We start from the raw sequence: 8,323 nt of genomic DNA, 5'->3' as shown, positions 1-8,323 counted from the left end.
TCTACCATTTTGTTTAGAATGATGTAAGCGTCAAAACCTTTGGCGTTGTGAGCGATTAGTTTAGACTGTTCAAAACGAGGGTTCCTGACATAATCAAGAAATTGTTCGACGCAATCAAGACCCAACCAATGTTTTTCCAACCCCTTTGTCGATTTGGTACACACTAGGTAGGGTTTGTGTTTACCGTCAGCACCTACGAATGTTTCAAAATCGTAGTAAATTATTTGTTTACAAGGCGCTTCCGGTTTTAGAGGCTGCATGTAACACAGATGAGGGTTTCCTCTCGCCTCATCACCGCCCTTAGGTAGAACCTCTCCACATACTGTGCATTTGGCTTGAGGGCATTTATGTTTAACATTCTCCCCCTGTGATTTGACGTAATATTCCACACTGCATTCGCTACATTTTTTGTATTTCTCACAGTTGCTAGTCTCGGATTTTGAGGTCTGTCTGCGTTCTTTGTGTTTAACGAAGCAACTCTCGTTCTGACATATTTTGTTACAATCGTTACAATGAATGGCTTTGAACGGTTGTTGTTTGCAGGTAGGGTCGAGACAGATGTGACAATGCCCCTCACAACTATGTTGTTCTTGGTTTTTATGCCCTTTGTAACAATGACTGCAAAAGTAGGATTTCCCTATGAACTCCTTAACCGATTTTATTCCATAATAGTGTCCGTCTAATAGCAGTAAGAACACTGAGTCCTCTGATTTGGGGTATTGCGTCTCAAAAAAAGACAGGGGGCGTTCGCAATCCGCTCTATAAGCTATAACGATTTTGCGTTTCACAAGCGTTTCAAATTTGTGTACGTCCCTCAGACTAACGGCAGTCTCACAAGTCAACCCCACGCTTTGCTGTAAATAACGAGCCCTCTGTGTAGCCTGATCAACAGTCAACGATCCGTCAAGCAGGTATGCTAACGATCTAGCAAAGCATAATTTATCATTTTTGTCATACGTTATGTACAAACATCTCTTCTTCTTTTGAACCATTTCATCATTTGTAGTCAAAATTAGTTTGCGTTTGGCACCTCCTCCGCCATTAACATCAAATACAATCTGTACAACAAGTTCTAGACTATTGTCGGCCAGTACCTCTGTATTAGATTGTGCGATGCGATCTAGCAAATTATGGACTGCGTCAGTTACGTCATTCGGGTCATTAACAGCATCTAGGTAACAGTGCTCCCTCACATTTTCACCCACTATTTCTGCTTGGACTATATCACCGCGACTAGTCGATCTGATTACCTCCTGCACAGCTTCATTCAAATTATTGCCAATGTTTGTGTAGAAGGCTGCAAAATCAAGGGGGTCTTCGGGTCTCGTTGTATTTAGACGTCGTCTTATCTCCAAGTTGTTAAAATTCGGACGCCTAACTTGTCCCCCCACCTGTCTGTTTGTGTCTGAAGATTGTTGCAAGGTGGATTGTGTACTGGGGGTTGGTGCTGGGGGATGTTCTGCTTGAATGTGTCGATGTACCCGAGACTGTTGTTGGAGGTCTTGTCTAGCTGGTGTACTACTACCACCAGCTTCTGTCTGTTGCGTTTGATTGTGCGTGTATGGTTGGTATTGAAAGTTTTGTGTATTTGACACAAGTGTCTGCTGGCAATGTGTACTGCTGCTACCTTCTGCATATTGCATTTGATTGCGTGGGTGTGGCTGGGAATGTTGTGAAAATGATACAGAGGATTGCTGTTGGTCATTTCTATGTATGTCTGGTTCAAGTATGTCCTCAACGGCTTCGTCGTTTGAAGATGACTGGTTAAGACGTGCAAGAGCCCTCTCTAAAGGATTAAAGAAATCAATAAAATCCTCAATGTGTCTTATAGCCACAAACGGATCGCCATCATCGCCGCCGATTTCATCAGGCATTTGAAAAGGCTCGATTTGCATAGAGATCTCATCGTTTAAGGCATTTACAATTTCAGCCAAACCTTGACCTACATTATCTAAATCCATGTCACCCCCCTCAGAGTTTTCCATTTCAGATTCGCTTTCAATCGGTGGAAACCCGACGAATTCACCTTCCTCTTCGGCCCTCACGTTTTCACGCCTTAATATCTCTTCTTCTTCTTCTCCTTCTTCTTCTTCTTCGTCAGATATTATTATGACCTCAGGTTGAGCAGTCTCTGGGACCGTCTCGCTCAGTATATCACCACCTATAATCATACAACATTACCGGTTCATTTAAAAAATAGTAATACATAGGTTTTATTTTATTTTTAAAAAAAAAGGAAATTTACCGTTCACTCCTGCAGGTAATTCGTCATCCAATTCTTCCTCATCACTCGTAATTACGAAAATCTCCGGCTGTCTAACCCTCTCGTTCACATCCTCATTCAATTCTGTAAATATCCATTACTAACAGTTAATTTTAAAGCAAGAAAAAGCTCTAAACGTTTCAAAAAAAGAAATACTTACGCCGGATTCCTGTTACAACATCGCCACCTTGTGACGCTGAATAATAATACAGTTGAATTTCGTCCAACAACGCTTCTAATTCTGTAAAAATTCAAATTTAAAATAAGAAATACGAACTCATTCACTCATTCAAAAAAAAATAAAATAAAAAAAAACTCTCCTAACTCTATAAAATTAAAATAAAAGTAAAACAAAAAATACATATTAATACAGACTTATTCCAAAATCTCTCATAACTTAAAAATAAAATAAACGCTATAAGTATAAAAATAAAGTCATGCATCATTCCATTAAATAAATAAATCACTCACTAAGATGCTTGCTTTTCCAGAAGCTTCATTAAGATGTAGGGTTTTTTTATTTCATAGCAAAAACATTAATAGAAGTGAATATAAGTGCCACATTTGTATGAGTATATATACATATATAGATAATATCAAGAGTTAATTACCTGGATTCATCTTGGAAGCTCAGAGCCGATACCTCTTGAGAATTTTTCAGAGAAGTGAGTGTGGCATTGCGAAGGCCTCATATTTATACATAGAGGAGGGTGTGCAAAACGCAATTTAAAATCCATAAATTTCTATTAGACTCTCAGAAATGACCCTCACAATTAGCTGCGTGTCCGTTCTTCTTCAGCCTAATTTAATTTTATGACCAGTACCCCTCTGTTCTAACAGGGGTAAGGATACTGATACCGCTAATGACCTGCTCACCATTTTCCTTTTGTAAAATTGATACTGATATAAATGTAACCGTCAGAGTACATGCTTGTTTTTGAAATATATTTTAGGAAGCGTTGTCTTTCAAACTAACAACATTATAGCCACCGTCTACCTCACACTTCTTCAGCCGCCCGTCTGTCCTCACACTTCTTTGACCCTCATGCAGCCATAGGCCTAGCGCGCACACACACACACACAAGCACAGACATACATTTGACCTCCCCATGAATCTTTGACTGCATATGCTTCCCCCTACTCACAGAAATATTGAACAAAAATGTCAGATAGTAACTATATCAGTAAGGGGAAATTATATAGTTTTATCCGTTTATTTTCAGATTCAACCCCAGCAGTCACGAACGACTCTTACAACATTTTTACATATAATGTATAACTTCATATTTTTTAATTTCATAATACCAACCACCGTATCACAGTTTAACCTTACCTTATACTTCTTGTTTTACAACCTCTAAAAATACAATCTTTGAGCCGTGTTTGCGCATACTTTTCCCCCTTCACCATAATAGAAATGGCTAGTACTTTTCCCCCGGCGGTTTTACCCATACTAAACCACTCCCTCCGATCACGTCATTCAATCTCATTATTATTCATTATTCACTCAATCTAGGGGGGCGTGCACCGGATCCGGAAGTTAACCAAACAATTAGCATTTGAACCCGGGTCAGCCATGATATCTGCAAAAACAGGTAGGAACACCACCTACACATCATCCATCTTCATTAAGGGGTCATTAATCTTCATTAAATGACATCAGGAAGTCATTAAGGGTCATTCATCTTCATTATATAACACCTGGAAGTCATTAAAGGTCATTCATCTTCATTAAACGACATCCGGAAGTCATTAAAGGTCATTCATCTTCATTATACGACATCCGGAAGTCATTAAAGGTCATTCATCCTCATTAAACGACATCCGGAAGTCATTAAAGGTCATTACCCCTCATTAAATGACATCTGGAAGTCATTAAAGGTCATTAACCCTCATTATATGACATCTGGAAGTCATTAAAGGGTCATTAATCTTCATTAAATGACATCAGGAAGTCATTAAGGGTCATTAATCTTCATTAAATGACATCAGGAAGTCATTAGGGGTCATTAATCTTCATTAAATGACATCAGGAAGTCATTAAGGGTCATTAACCCTCATTAAATGACTTCAGGAAGTCATTAAGGGTCATTAACCCTCATTATATGACATCTGGAAGTCATTAAAGGGTCATTAATCTTCATTAGGGAGGGGTCATGACCCATACATGACCCCCCTAATCTAATTAAGAATGTCATCCATCAAATTTTGACAGAAGCGGCCTTGTAATATTCTCTAACGGTTCGCAGCCGAGTGTGAAGCGGTTGGGATGAAGATCAGCACCTCCAAATTCGAGACCATGCCCTCAGTCAGAAAAGGGTGGCGTGTCCTCTCCGGGTCGGGGATGAGGTCCTGCCCCAAGTGGAGGAGTTCAAGTATCTTGGGGTCTTGTTCACGAGTGAGGGTAGGATGGAGAGAGAGATCGACAGGCAGGATCGGTGCAGCCTCCGCAGTGATGCGGACTCTGTATCGGTCCGTTGTGGTGAAGAAAGAGCTGAGCCAAAAGGCGAAGCTCTCAATTTACCAGTCCATCTACATTCCGACCCTCACCAATGGTCGCAAGCTGTGGGTCGTGACCGAAAGAACAAAATCCCGGATACAAGCGGACAAAATGAGTTTCCTCCGTAGGGCTGTCCCTTCGAGATAGGATGAGAAGCTTGGTCATCCAGGAGGGACTCAGAGTTGAGTCGTTGCTCTTCCGTGTTGAAAGGAGCCAACTGAGGTGGCTCGGGGTGGTTTGGATGCCCCCTGGACGCCTCCCAGGAGAGGTGTTCCGGGCATGTCCCACCGGCGGGAGGCCCCGCGGACAACCCAGGACATGTTGGAGAGACTATGTCTCTCGGCTGGCCTGGGAACGCCTTTGGATCCCGCCGGAGGAGCTGGTGAAGTGACCGGTGAGAGGGAAGTCTGGGTTTCTCCTAAAGCTGCTGCCCCCGCGACCCGACCTTGGATAAGCGGAAGATGGATGGATGGATGGATGGATGGATGGATGGATGGATGGATGGATGGATGGATGGATAGATGGAACGATAATAATAATGATAGGGAGGCACGGTGTTTGTCTGTTTCGCACGTTCACCTCCCAGTGCTCAGGACGGAAGTTTGAGTCCAGGCTTCCCCCTTGCTGAGTGGAGTTTGTATGTTCTCCCCGTGCCTGCGTGGGTTTTCCGGGTACTCCAGTCTCCTCCTCCATTCCAAAGACATGCATGGCAGATTAATTGCGCACTCTGAATTGTGCCGAGGTGTGTTTGTGAGTGTGGATGGTTGTTCGTCTCTGTGTGCCCTGCGAATGACTGGATACCAGGTCAGAGTGTACACCTCCTACTGCCCGAAGTAGACACTAATGTTGTTTCTAACCTTTATTGTGGGAATGCTGATTTCCGATTTACACCATTGCTGAAAAAACTTGCTAAAAAAATTCACACCGTTGAGGGTATATATCGTCTGACTCCACATTACATATGGTACTCGCATATTTAATGTTAAAGATAAACTTTTCCCCATTAATTTTTAATGGGACTGACACCAAATTTTTTCCAAGTCCTACTTTCCATGACCATCGTTACCGGCTCTCTGATACTGCTCAGTGGCGCAGTTGGGAGAGTGTGTTGTGCAGTAACCAGGAGGTCGCAGGTTCAAATCACACCTCCGACTGTACTACATTGCAAATGTAACCGTGGCAATTATGCTAACGGATATAAAAGTATACCAACTGACTGTCATATCAGGAAATGCATTATACTGAAATTATTAACTGCGACTGGTTGGCAACCAGTCCAGGGTGTCCCCCGCCTACTGCCCAGAGCCAGCTGAGATAGGCGCCAGCAGCCCCCGCGACCCTTGTGAGGAATAAGCGGTCAAGAAAATGGATGGATGGATGGATGAAATTATTAAATGCATGTGTCCCCAATCAGCGTTGATGCCTTGTCAATTAGTTCTGTTTTTCACCAAGTCAAGTTAGCTAACTTGAGCACTTGCGTTTTAGAGACGTGCAAGTCCTCAGTTCATATCTCCAGTGTGAAATGTTATTCCCCCCCAACTTCCATTTCAGAAATGGACATTGTGCAATTGCTTTACATAAAAAAATAATAAACTAATCCTAAGTGCATCCATCAATTCTGCAACTAAAATGTGGTTACAGGAATGAGCAAGCCCTCGTGAATCACCTTATTACTACAAGTTTTGAACAGAATTTCACGTGCTTCCTGTGTGGTTGAGCGGATAGTATGCTGAAGGACGAACTATGTGGTCATGGGTTTGACACTGGTAGCTGACCATTTATTTATTTATTTTTTTTTATTTAAAACTAAAATCTCTTGACAACAGCCATTTGCTCTAACGTGGCCTGGTGTAGTGGTAAATGCATTGACTCCACAAACTTGTCACATCAAAATCTGCTCCCAACAGACCACAAGATCAGGTGGGGTTCACGCTGGAGAGTTGAGTTCACCCAATAACAACCATGTATATAGAGTACTATTTGTAAACAATAGCCTGTAGCGAGTAGTGACGGGAGTCGGAGGCGGAGTGTTGAAGTCTGGAGCCAAAGACTGGCGTTTTATTGACATCAGCTTCTCAGTGTTTAACAGCAACTCTACACTCTGCGCGACGCTCACAGGCCAACTAACATTTCGTCCTTTTATCCTTTCATTCTTTCATCCTAACCAACTCCTCCCACCCGGAACTCCCCCTTCGTCCCAACGTTCCGTGGGTGAATTATGTTCCCATCACTACACAAGCCCCCCCAGAATTCACCCATAATCAAACTACGGATGACGGGGCGGCAAAACTGCCCGACCCCTGCGGGTAAAGTACCCAGGGAGCGCGGGCGGGAGGGGCACAGCAGAAACATCAGAACAGTCCCGCACACAAACTGGCGGGGATGCGGGAACAACTGGAAGGGACCCCGCACGGTCCACCAAGCGCAGCCAAGGGGGGCGGCCGCGGCGGGGGGCAAGTCCAAGGGTCTGGCCAGGTCAACATAAGCCGGCTTAAGCCTGTCAACAGAAACAGTTTCGGAACGGCCCCCAACATCCACGACCATAGTCTTGGCACCATGCCGCAGGACCCTAAATGGCCCGTCGTAGGGGGGACGCAAGGGACCACGGTGTGCATCGTGTCGGACGAAAACAAACTCGGCCGACTGTAGGTTGGAGGGTACCCGGGCCACAGGGGTGCCATGCTGCAACGTGGGAACGGGCTGGAACCCACCAACAGCATCCACTGGCGGCCCCGGCCTGGGTGCGGGCCAAGGCGTCGACGCGTCCGGAATGAAATCTCCTGGCACTCTTAGCACCTGTCCATAGACCAACTCAGCCGACGAACACTGCAGGTCCTCCTTAGGTGCAGTACGAAGGGCCAGCATGATCCAGGGTAGCTTGTCGACCCAATTGCCCTCAGAAAGTCCAGAGCCCAAAGCGGCATCGTTGGCCGCTGACAGGTGCGGGCCGTGAGTGCCCCCGGCAGCATCTTCAGCCGAGGCAGGCAACACGCTTCTGCGAGCGCCAGAGTCACAAAGGAATTTGAGTCTGGAGAGGGTGTCCATGATAAACAGCAGCCGGCATTTTGCGCCCCCACTCACAGCTGCAACTGAGTGGAGGCGTTGCCGTTTTCCGACGCAACAAAGGAGCAAGGGGCGCGGCACCTCTTCGCCTTGGTTCCAAAACGTGCGTGAAAATAGCATAAGCTGGGGGCTGACCGGCCATCCACAGCAGTGCGTGCCTTATGAGGTGCAGTTGCGGCCGCCGGGACTGGGAAGGCGCGCGCAGAGGCCAAGACCTCGTGGTTCTAACGCTGGGTGGCCAGGAAAAAACGGTCAGCTTCCCCCGCAAGAGCACGTGGCTCGAAGATGGTAGTGTTTGCTAGCGCTGTCTGGACATGAGGAGGCATGTGGCGCAGAAACAGTTCAATAAACAAAAAGTTCGGCTCCTCTGCGCCAAGCAGGTTCAGCATTTTTTCCATTAGTTCGGATGGCTTACTGTCCCGCAGGCCCTGGATAGCGAAAAGGCGGCGAGCCCGTTCCGGCTGTGAAAGCTTGAAGGTCTTAAAGACCAAATGTGA

At 45.1% G+C, this 8,323-nt stretch overlaps 1 long non-coding RNA gene across 1 annotated transcript; it reads right to left on the bottom strand.

Moving 5' to 3' along the window:
* LOC144024128 (uncharacterized) lies at positions 1-4,089 on the bottom strand. Its single transcript, XR_013284685.1, has 3 exons — positions 2,424-4,089; positions 2,246-2,347; positions 1-2,161 (listed from the first exon to the last, which is right to left on the bottom strand). It is a non-coding gene; the product is annotated as an uncharacterized LOC144024128 (long non-coding RNA).
* Positions 4,090-8,323: the final 4,234 nt, after the last annotated feature.

This window comes from Festucalex cinctus, chromosome 8 (assembly GCF_051991245.1).
Source record: "Festucalex cinctus isolate MCC-2025b chromosome 8, RoL_Fcin_1.0, whole genome shotgun sequence".
Classification (NCBI taxonomy): domain Eukaryota; kingdom Metazoa; phylum Chordata; class Actinopteri; order Syngnathiformes; family Syngnathidae; genus Festucalex; species Festucalex cinctus.
Note: the sequence above shows the minus strand (reverse complement) of the source record. Positions and strands in the feature narration are given on the sequence as shown.